Source organism: Ambystoma mexicanum, chromosome 7q, assembly GCF_040938575.1.
Source record: "Ambystoma mexicanum isolate Mex_15411 chromosome 7q, UKY_AmexF1_1, whole genome shotgun sequence".
In the NCBI taxonomy this organism is placed as follows: Eukaryota; Metazoa; Chordata; class Amphibia; order Caudata; family Ambystomatidae; genus Ambystoma; species Ambystoma mexicanum.
Window position 1 is genome coordinate 661,162,303 of NC_090941.1, and position 12,536 is coordinate 661,174,838.

The 12,536-nt window shown below is 42.2% G+C and overlaps 1 protein-coding gene across 2 annotated transcripts in view; it reads left to right on the forward strand.

Annotated features, from left to right (window-relative positions):
- The window catches only part of FLT3 (fms related receptor tyrosine kinase 3), an 842,728-nt gene that overhangs the window by 523,790 nt on the left and 306,402 nt on the right, over positions 1 to 12,536 (forward strand). The gene's annotated exons all lie outside the window — the stretch shown is intronic.

Sequence of the window (12,536 nt, forward strand, 5' to 3'; positions counted from 1 at the left end):
GAAAGCCCTTCGCTTAGAGAAAAGACAGGCTGAAACTAGCTGGAAAAACAACTAGACTGAACAGAATAAAAAACTACTTACATCCCTCACAGATAGATACAAAAAAGAAATTATCCAAAAAAAAAAAGAGACATTCAATGAAAGAATCAAAAAAGACAACTCAAATACTAGGGAAATCTTCTCCATACTAAGAGAATTAGAATCCCTGGTTGCTCCTAATGACTCATGCATTAAAAACAAAACTTGGTGTACCGACATCCAAGATGCCCTCTGCAACAAAATTTCTATGCTCCAAGACAAAATGATAGCCAAAAAAACGACTCTACACAGGATTGCCTTAGCTACACAAGAAGCCATCCTGAAAGAAATTGCCAACAATCAAACCAAACCATGTAACCAGTTCTAATTTAGAGTCATCTCTACAACAGAGGCTGCAAACATCATCACATCTCTCAAACCTTCCTGATGCCTTGAAGATACTTGCCCTGCACCATTCATTAAAGAAGCTGCAAAAGACATAGCTCCGCTCATTACCACCGTCATCAACTCCTCCTTCAAATCCTGCTCAGTTCCTACCAGCCTGAAAGATGCCTGGGTACTTCCCTTATTAAAAAAGCCTAACCTGGACCCCAGCATCCCTACTAATTATATGCCAATCATGACTGTACCATTTCTCCTCAAAATCCTGGACTGAGCTGCTTATCTCCAGATCCAATCCTACCTGGAGATCAACAACTTACTAGGCACCTGACAATCAGGCTTTAGGCCAAGGCACTGGACCGAGACTGCCCTGCTTGACTTGAAGGACCAACTGGATGATTGAAAAGACAAAGGAGAAGCCTCCATTCTCCTCCTTTTGGACCTATCCGCCGCATTCGACCTTGTTGACCACAAAGTCCTGCGCAACCACCTAAAATCAGCCGCCCACTTTTCCAAGGAAGCTACCACCTGGATAAACTCTTTCTTAGATAACCGATCTATAAGTGCTTTCTCACCCTCTTCAGCTGTACACCCAGTACCCATCCGATGTGGTGTGCCACAGGGTTCATGCATCTCAGCTACTTTGTATAATATATTTACAAAGCCTCTCTTCGATATACTTGACAATCTGGGTATCTCTTATTCTAATTACTCTGATGACACCCAGATCTTCATCCCCATTCAAGGAGACTATGGGCCTCATTACGACCTCAGCGGTAGCCATGCAGCTATTGGTGGCATGACTGCCGCCGAAGTCGCGTCTGGGTTCCCAGAATGAGGAATTACCGGGCCATTCCGAGTTCGGAGGGCCCGGTAATTCCTCCTTCTAGGAATCCGGGCCCGGACCTTCCCCATTCCCATTTCAGCTCCCATAGGGCTGAATGAGAATGGGCGAGGGAGCAAACAACGGGCCGATTACGAGCGGCCCATTGTTTGCTCCCTCCTCCCCTCACGGGACCCAGTCTGCACGTCTGGTAAAACCAGACGTGCAGACTGGGTCCTGCAAGGGGACCGCATAATCAGGCGGGATGGGGTGGATGGCGCCGGCACCTTTACCAGCGCCGTTAACCCCGTCCTGCCTGGGTTATAATGAGGCCCTATGACAAAGATGTGGAACTGATCAACAAAATGTATTTAATTATACAAACATAGATGGGCACTCATGGCTTATGCCTCAATGACAAAAAAAAACGAGCTTTGAATCATTGGGTCTTCCAATAGACTAAACAAACTCTCATCTCAATATAGCTCCGTCACTATTGATGGAATCAAAAGCAAGGTCGCTAATGAAGTAAAAACATTAGGTTTTTATTTGGACTTGTCACTCAACCTCAATAAACAAGTAAATTTCACCGCATCTGCAACTAGCTACACTTGTAAATTGATCTGTGCATGTAAACCTTTCCTATTTTTGGATAACTGTACTACGATTGCACGAGCATTAATTTTATCCAAGCTGGATTGCTGTAATGCACTATACTTGGGCATAAACAAACACAACACTAATAAACTCCAAACTCTCCAAAATAATGCCTTCAGATCTGCCTTAGGTATTCAAAGATCGCAGCATATCTCACACGTAAGACGCTCTATGAACTGGCTTGCCATGAATGACAGAATTAAGCTCAGTGCACTTAACTTTACATACAATATTCTAACTAACAAGAATTCCAAATACCTTACGGACAGATTCACCAAACATACTTCAGAACGACCTATTAGAATGGCATAATCAGATAGCTTGAGAATCCCTAACTTCAAACTCAAAAAGACGGGAGGCTCTAGCTTTCCAGTCATGGTGGCACAACTCTAAAACTCCCTCTCCGACACCTTCAGAGCATTGCCTTCCTTCCATTCTTCTAAGACCAATGTTAAGCATTGATTACACTCATGTGATCTAAAATATTACCACATGATTCGGCTTAATATACCATTAATCATTCTACTGTATATAGCTTGCATATGTTTGTTATCTGATGTACCTATCACCTGTAACCTTTGTAATTTGTAACTTGTAAAGCGCCCAGATGCCTGAGGGGCTAGCACACTCTACAAATAAATAAACAATACAATACAATACAATCAATGCAATAGACCAAAGGATCCAATTAACAGCAGACATAGGCACACCAGATCTAGATTCTCTTGATGTACAAATAAGAGTGCACAAATGCTAAATATCTATCACTGTGTATACAAAGGTAACAGACAGGAACCATGTACTCCATAGTCTCAGTTTCATCCCCAGAATACTCTCAGAAATCTACCGTACAGTCAAATGACTCTGCAGAATGTGAAACAGAAGTCTTAAAGTTATGCGACAAACTGAGGGAAAGGCGATATCCCAAATAAGATCTAACAACAGCAGCAAAAAGAGCAACAACCAACACATGCGAAAAACTGCTTCAAAACAAGCCCAAGCGCGAATCTCCACCACTGGTGTTCATATCCAAGTATTTTACCCAAAGTCATAATGTAAAGAGATGGTCTCTAAACATTGGAATATTCTAACTAACGGTGATCAGACCAAAGATCTTTTTCCCAACACTCTGGTGTTTGCCTACCAGAGGAGCAAAAACTTAAGGGACCTACTTGTGAATACCAGAAGCAAATCTCACCAATTGAAGAAGGAGAAGAAACCAAGAATGTATCCATGTCTTAGTTGCAGAAATTGAAATAAGGTGATAAAAGGACCATTTGCTTTTCACACGAAGACAGGCAACAAGATCAAACTCAACCATTTTGCTTCCTGCTTCACCGTGAATGCCATGCATGGCATTAAGTGCCTGTGTGGCATTTATTACATTGGCAAAAAAACACAGAAGATTAGAATATGCAAGAATAAGCATAAATCCTGCATAAGGAACCACAACATGACCTCGGCAGTAGCCAGAAACTTTCATGAAAAAAGGACACACCATTGCCCAAATTAAGTTTTGTGTCCTTGAGATCATCAACACAAAAGGCTACAAAGGAGATGTGAAAAGAAGAAGATCACAATGTGAGGCTTATTGGATCGACTGGTCGGATGCACTTGCACCCAAGGGGATGAATGAGGAATGGGATTTAAATTGCTTTTTATAAAATGTGATTGATGATGCAAATAATGTTTTTGTTTCCCTCTTCTCCAGCACATCTCTGACCTGTATGTTATGTTGACAATTCAATAAGACGAAGTGAACAGGGCCGGAGATACCTCAACAAGCACACTCAACTCAGACATGAAACGAAATACTCAATGATTTTAAATTATATTCACAATTTACTATACATCATAGCAGGGTGCTCTGTGTTTATACAGAATGAACAACAAAAGAAACCATTAATACATATCCAGATTCATATGTCATCTGGTTAAATGGCAGGTACATACCCTGAAACGACTCACAAGGGTCACGTGGGAAATACAATATCACAAAGACAGTACAAGGTGCTTAAGTGCAATCACAATTGAAACCAGTGTGGAAAGAGCACTGGGACTCAGAGTCATATGTTCTCCACAGCAGTGTTTCGGGCCTAATAACGCTTTATTGGCAGCTGTTTTTGGTCGGCCTTCATCAGGACGGGGTAAGGTGCGTGGGAGAGCTACCTGCAGGTTCGTGATGTGGAAATACCACGGTGAGTGGTGGCAGAGTAATAGGACTATCTCAATGAGTCCTCGACCGTAGCACGGTGTGAATCCATGACATGGGTCATATCTAGTCGGCTGACATCAATCTTATGTGGGTCAAATGGCAGTGTGAATAATCTTCACTGTTGACAAAATATTCAGAGGTTTCACTAGAAGTCGCAAAACATGCAAGATGTTGCCTACTGAAGCGGCATTGCTTCTTGTAGCCAAATTATTGTTGCAGTGGGATTGAAGCAACGGCGGCACCGCATATGTAGTAAGCGTATGTCTGCGAAAAAAGAGCCTCACAATGAGGACAGGCAGACGTGTCTGCTGGGGTCGAAAGCCTCCGGCTGACTGAGCTGTAGAAAGTTATGTTAACAAGTCCACTAGCACATGGTAGTCACCCATATTATGTCTACCCTAGACCTGTAGTGTCTACACAAGGCCAGCGTTGCTTGATGATTTACAATAACACTAGACCCCTCCTCTCCCACCCGGCATGGAGTTATCCCTTCCAGAATGAACATAGTAATGAGATGGCCAAACGTCTCTACCGTTTCTTCACCTCTGGCTGAGCACAACTCTTTTCATACATCATGAAATCTGCATTGGTCCTTAATGACTACTCTCGGCAAACCCATCGTAGCATCCCATGATTGTTCTTGATTAATGCCCTTTGCACATAGAAAGTATTGGGATGTATACCTTCTTTTGAATGGAACATCACACCGATGGGGCTAGGCCTGATTAGTATTCATATTCATGAACACATGCTAATCTACTAGCCAACACACAGATAGCTTCATGTCTACTGTATTCGTACTAAGATGGGCGGCATTAGTGCGGTCCTATACCCACCCAAGTGGATGTGATTGAGGTTCTCGCTATATGCGCACTTATAGACAGAAGCTTTTAAATGGGGGCAATTGAAAACAGCCAACTCAGCGCAGGCATGATTAGACCAGGACAGCATGATTGCAGTTCAGCGTTTAATCTAATAAGGTATGAACATGGAGTTAGAACAGAAGTGGAAAGAACCTAGGTCACAAAGGTGCTGGATTAGTAAAGAGTTTAGCTGGATACTGTTATCAGTTTTTTAAAGAAAATTCAGAGGAGTCTTGCCTCCTAGTATTATGGTGATGTTAACACACAGTTCAGACTAACTACATTTCGAGACAGAAGGGCACTGTCTCCAAAGAACCTACTCATGGGCAGCAGGATCCTCTTAACTCAACCTTGATCAGCGCAGTGATCTACTCCTTCTAGTGCTCTTCCTCTTTCATAAACATGGAGTGTAAGAAGAGATGTTGAGTCACATGTGAACCTGTAGGCCCTTTAAGCGAGGTAACAATTTGTTGGACGGATGGAGATGCAGAATTTACTCTTAAATTAATATTAAGACAGACTCAGGAATTTGGCAAAATTTATCTGTTTTATTTGCAATTTTATAAAACAGGGAGTACAACAGAAATCAATGGACGTTCGCTCAAGTCTCTCAACGTTTTATAAGAAAAAACACACATTTATAGCAAAATCTCGTCATCATTGATGTCATACTATGTGGCAAAATAAGAAAAGCTAAGTTGGATTGTGGTTGGTCTATGGGGAACATCTAGGTATACTTTCTATGGGGAATAGGATTGCTATTGGGTTGTTCTAATCAGGTGGACAATTTATGGCCACCCCTAGTGCAAGTAATCTTCAGTGTCATAAAATACAAAATGTTTAATTGGCTTTCAATCAATGTGGCCCTCTACAATTAGTTGGCACGTATGTATCCTTCTGGAATATTCCACTCGCTAGAAGCATGCAAGCTGGTACCACAGGTGGGTGGACTTGACCATGCCTTCCCACCCTAAATAGCCAATCATCAATCATCACTCCTGCTGTCTGCCATTCAAATTGCTTTGAACTCGGCCTTGCAAAGTATCACTGCACCTGAGAATAGAAGGGAGTGTGAGCACGTTCTTATCTTCAACCTCGATGTAGCTTGCCTACAGTCTATTTTCATCTACCCCATGTGACACATGACCGTGTTTTAGCTCCTTTTTCGTATTTAATACTATTAAATGAATAAAACCAGGCACTCATAGTGTTTTTCCATTGCACCTCAACAGGAGCTCACCTCGCTTCTCACGTTCATTGTATCTTCTGGAATAGATAACCAGTTTCTTGGCTACCTCAACCCTTGACACTGGGCCAGACAACCTTCTCGAATCTTCCTTCATCTTCAGCTGTCTTTCTCTACTGCGCCACACTTTCAGTTCTTTTTGCTCACGGGGTCCTAGTTTGCTAAAATAGGACGTGGAACATCCAGATTCTATATACATATATATAATGGCGGCACCACAGGAAGTCTATTCAATACGTATAGCCAGCGTTCATGATTACTTAGTGTACTTGCGTTGCAGCATCTGTAAAATTATAAAGCGATTTGCATTTTCTTCAGTGCTCTTTGCACGTCCAATCTTTATTCTGCACATGAAAGGCTACTCAATTCTTTACTTCGTCATCAGATTCTATAATGTGTATATACTCTCTTCGCTGGTATTTCTTAGTGGTGCATCCCCTCTGCTTCATGTGACGTCAACAGTCTTTTGCCTTTGTCACTTCACACTTCTTCAGGGACCTCCTTTAAGAGACTGCCATTTCTCCGCGGGTACATCATGTAGGGCTTTCTTAATGGATACCTGGTTTCGAGGATTCTTCATGGGATAGGTACTATTATTGGCATTGTGCATGTCCCAATTTCCGGCTTCCAACATATAGGCAAAATAGGGGCGGGACTTCCGGTAGAGACATTTGGCTCGTCCTCTGTACTCACCCCTCTGGTTGATTCATCAACCACTCTCCCATCAGTCTTCACATCCAGACATCCTTGTCTGAAAAAGGGCTTCTTTGGAGTCCATATCTTCATTACTCCTTTCAGAGATCATGCTGATTTTACATGTTCATCAACACTCCAGGTCATGTGACTACATTGCCCATTCGGATTGCAGTAGATCCATCTTCCCACATACTTCTTGTGGTTTCTTGGATACAGGAACTACGTTCCCTCCGATGCTAGAATGCTCGCTTTATATATTTTCTGATTTCTTTGTCCGTCAACTCTTTGGGTCCAAACCTAGACTCAACATCGATCATGATCTTCATTCCTACCGCTTTCTTTGCCGTCTTCTTGCACTGTGTGATTATTATTCTGATCATACAGAATCCGAACATGATCATCACCAATAGTGCTCCAAGAAACTTGAAAATATTCAACATCCATTGTGGGATCCATCAGAAGATTGATGCATACCAGCCATCATCTGCAATATCTTCTGTTTCATCTTCCATGTTGATGTGCAAGTTCGTCAGCATCGTTATGGCCTCTGTCAGGGTTCCATTCTCGTCATTGTGAGAAGGTATGATTGTGCAACATGATTCTCCAATTTTGGCACACACACCTCCATCCATAGCTATATCTGCAGGGTTATTAGTCTTATGACTCTCAATTGTTCCTTGATAGCATTGAATCCCTTTATGTTAGTGTTGATAGTCTGCAGGAACTCCCATCTGGTAATCTGTAACCATTTGGCATTAGCCATTGTCTGGATCTTGGCATGAAGATAGTTGTGAATACTGCAGCAGTTTGACTGAACAACCTCTATTCATACGGAATACAATCAAAGGCTTCTATGTACGTAGCTGAAAAGTAATTCTCCCTCTTTGTTCGATTGAGAAATCCAACTGATCTCCTCCTCCTGATGTGGTCATCAGCTTTCAGAAACTCTCCAATATTCAAGTCACTCTATGGAATCACCAATGCTGGAACTTGAATGAGAACTATGGAACACAACCCTCCCCAGTCTTTGGGCAACTTCATATATGCTCTGGATCCACAGGCACAGTAGTGGTCCATTATCACTACTGTTCCATCCTTCATGCCTGGTACATCAAAAATGTGGCTGCACTACTGATTCATCCCAACCTTTCTTGTACCATTGTTTCTGAAACATAAGGATGTATTCGCTAGAGGTACTATCTGCAATGTTCCTCCTTTATCATCAGCCCATGTTAGCAACATTGCAATGTCGGCCAATGATGCTTGCATTCATTCTCTGCATGCCACACAATTGCTTCAGGTCCTCCGGTTAGTGCTGGCGCTTTATACACAATCAGTCCTTCAGCCCATCCATTCGGAGTAAGCACTGTTCCCTTGATTTGCAGCTGACCTCTCTCCTTGCATCTTTGTATTTCTTCATGATTCTTTCCATGACAATTGAGCTTTTTGTTTGCTTCCCATCTGATTCCTGCTCCATTTACTCCAGGCTGCTCATTTCTTATTAAGTGATCTCTGGTTTGGGGTCTTTCTCTTGTCTTTAAATCTTGCACATAATCATCTTCTGGAGCTATCTTCTCGGTCACCCTACTCCCAGCAAATTACTGTAAATTACAAACTGTAAGTGGTTTCTCTTTGCGCTCCACCGCGCCCTGATGCCCGCAGTCTTTTGGCGTGTAACAAGCATAAAGTAAAGTAAAGTAAAGTAAAGTAAAGGATGCCGTTTGACCCTGGAACTGACCTCTCGTATGGCAGAGTGCAAGGTGCGTCAGGCAGTGAGCTTTCTGGACTGCTACTTCTATAGCTATGAAAATCTAGGAATTACCCATGGCATAAGGTATGAGACCACAAACATAGCAACTCTCCTTGGACATTCTCTCTCCAACTTTTTCATCTGCTGATACCACATGTTATTACACAAGTGCGGTGTGCTCTCTAGATAATTATTTAATTCATAATCATCTTCCCTTGTGCTTCTCTTGTGTCTCCCGCTTGCAAAGTGAGTGCTAGCATAATACTCAAGAAGTATATCAGTAAGGGTTTTTCCTACAGGGTAGATCATTGGGACATTCACTTTGCCAATAAGCAACCTTACATGAGCTCTTGGTGTGGGACGAATCACAAATGGTCTTGGTCTTTCAGTAATAGACAACTCTGTGAGATTCACTGGAGTTGGAAGAATCAAAGGGACTTCTATTTAGCTTGGGCCAATGAAGTAAACATTATGGATCTACAATATCAGGAAAACAACAATAACAGCTCAGCACACATATATTATGCACCAATACATCAATCCACACCATTTAGGATTCTCCACACATCATTGAATTTGCTAAATTCCCAAAACTGTACCATTCTTGACATTCCTCATTGTACCTGTGTCATGCTTTAAGGAAGGAAAAAACCTTTTTAATAAGACAACTCTGTTAAATGGTCAGGTAACTGTAGGATATGTTCAACTATCGCTGCAAGCAGCCTCCTGATTGCAAGGCCATTTTTAGGATCATGCAGAAAAGTGCATATATTAGTACTGCGCCCAACAAAAGCAGGATAAGCTTGAAGTATGTAAACAAAAACAGCAAGAAGTAGCCTGTGGGTAACAGCATCTGTTAAAACAATTGATTTATCTTAACAGAAACTCGGTGAGGAACGATTCTGGAAACTGCTTACATTCCAGTCTTCAAATTCGAACTCCAGGATTGGCATATTTAGTATGTCAACACTTTCTAAGGTCCAATTCAAAGATTCCTGTGACTCAAGAACTGGGTTTTCACTCCTACTACAACATCTATAAAGAGTGTCTGAGGTGAGCCACAGTCCAAATGCACACTTGCATTTATTTAGTCAGCAACCTTAGTGTCCTTCTTCCTCGCCATCGATCGGGTCTGCACATGCTGAACTTCTTCTTCTTGTCTTGCTTCCGAATCGATAGTTGGTGGTGCATCGATCTCACCAGCGTATGGCCTTATATCACTCAAGTGGATCCAGGCACGTCTTTCTTGGACTTTTACTGCTGAGGGAGTAATGTTTTCTACTATGTAGGAACCACTAAAGCGTGGCTCGTGCCACTTCTGGCTGAAGTTACGCTCTAGGACTGAATCTCCAATATAAATACGAGGTAAAGGAAATAGTTCTTGAATTATAGTTGCTCAATCGTCTTCATCTGTGTCCTGAGACCGACCCACCTTGTGTTTGATTTGATCTGAAATGAAAGAGATACTAGCGGTCATGCATGTTAAATATGCACGTAACTCATTTCCTAAAATTTCTGCAGTCTTCTGGGCATCACTTCTGCTCCTGTCACTATCTCGTGGGGTGTGAGATGGTGGTCCGACCCAGGCTGATTCCTTAATGCATATAATACAAGGGCCCGGCAGTACAGCCCTCCCTTCTTTAGTGTCAATTTTAATTTTGCAATTCTCTGTTTAAGGAGACCCTTCAGTCTCTCATGTATCCTGTTAGCTTGCAGGTGATAAACAGAAGAAAACCTGTGTGTTATACTTAGTAATAGACTTATCTGTTCAAATACTTCATTAACAAAATGGGGCCCATTGTCAGATCTCAGCACCTCACATACTCCCCATCTGGGAAAGACTTCTCGGACTAAAACCTTCACTGCGCAAGTGGCATCAGGGTGTGTACAAGGACCTGCTTCGATCCACCTAGAAAAGGGACACACCACCACTATACCTGTATCCACTACATACTTGCAGCATATCAATATAATCTATATGTAAATGCTAAAACAGACCATTCATTCGAGGAAATACTCTTCTGATCATTTGCAGTGTATGCCCTGTGATAAACTTTTCACATAAGATGCAATTTACTACATAAAATGCAACGTGTTCTAACAGGTCGGTACGAACCAGTCCTCAGCAATAGCTGCTGCAAGGCTTTCATTAGTTACATGCGCAGGGTAGTGCAGCTGTTCAACCGCTAACTTTAACAATAGTACTGGCATCACCAGCTTTCCAATGCTGTCCTGTCGCCATAATGCTTCAGAGGGGGACAATGAACACTCCCTTCATTTCCACAATTCCTGCTCTTCCTGTGGTGCACTGCCTTGAATATCCATCAACTGTGTTCTTGATAAATTATTAGACCCTTCATTTACTGTCATAATCGTGATACTTTTTCCTTTATATCTGGAGTATCAAAACTTGAAATATCTGGCGAATAAGCAACCCTCTTGGCCTCTTTGTCCGTCGCTTCATTCCCGCAAGAGATAAAGTCAGTTTGCTTAGTATGTGCTGCACATTTAACTATTGCAATGGCTACTGGGAGTTGTGCTGCCTTAATAAGCCTATGCAATAATGCTGCATGATGCACTGGAGTGCCATTCGCTCAGAGGTAGCCCCTCCTTTTCTAACGTGCTAGCCCTGCATGCACGGTTGATGTCACATAGGCGGAGTCACTGTACACTGTTACTTCCTGCCCTGCCTGATTTTTGAGCGTGACAATACGCGCCACCAATTCTGCTGCTTGCATTGAAAAGTTAGACGGTAGTCTTGCACTTGCTACCACCTCAAATTCACCATTGGCTCTGTGTCTTCCCACAGCTGAACCTGAATGCTTTTTTTCCACTAATTTGATTGATTTTCCAAGAACCATCAATAGACAGAATCTCCACCCTGCTAATGCATTTTCCTTTACGTATGGGTTGTCATCATAGAATTCCTCATAGTTAGCTCAATCATGCACATGCTCACCCTCTACCACAGGCTCAGCTAAAAACATGGCAGGGTTCACTATTTTACACTTGACTATTTTGATTGCTGGATTCAATATAACCACCTTATATGCAGAAGCTCTCTGGGATGTCAATGTACCCTTAGGTTTTTACCAAAATGGCAAACAAAGCATGCTCAACAAACAATGTCATAGAACACCCCATCACAATACTGGTAGATTTCTTGAATGCGAACGTGGCTGCTGCCAGCGACTGTTCGCAAGGAAAGTGCCCACTCATAACTGGATCCAGAATCCCACTATAATATGCCAGAGATTTATACCCTAACGTAGTCCTCTGCGTAAGTACTGCTGTAATAACGGTCCCATTTGTGTGTGAAAATAAAAAGAACTCCTTGTCATAATTGGGAATTCCTAAACTGGAGCTGTACAAATTGGTTTCTTCAGTTCTTCAAACCCTCCCTCTATTTCCTCAGTCCATTCTATGTTTTCCTTATTCGCTTGTGCTTTCTTCAGAGCCTACAAAAGGGGTCTGGTATATGAACTATGATCAAACACCCACTGTAAAGACAGCAGGGGGTACCTGTACTCCTGCTCTCTATATGGTAGATGAGAGGCACAGAGGACCCCAGCCAAGATTCTATTTTATTGGTAACATAGTCAAGCAATCAAGTCCTAGCTTCTCAGGAGGTGATGCAGGCTGATTCTTAAGTACAGTGTAGTCCCCAAGCCCCGACAAAGGAATGTCCACACACTGTATTACTTAAAACACAGTCTGCACATAAATAAGTTCAAGGTTATGTACACAATCACAATAACTCACTTTGTGCTCAGTAAATCTACAATGGCAAATATATACAGTTCTAAGTGGTACCACAATTATTATTGGATTTCATTAAAGTGCATCAACTGTACTCTGGTTAAATG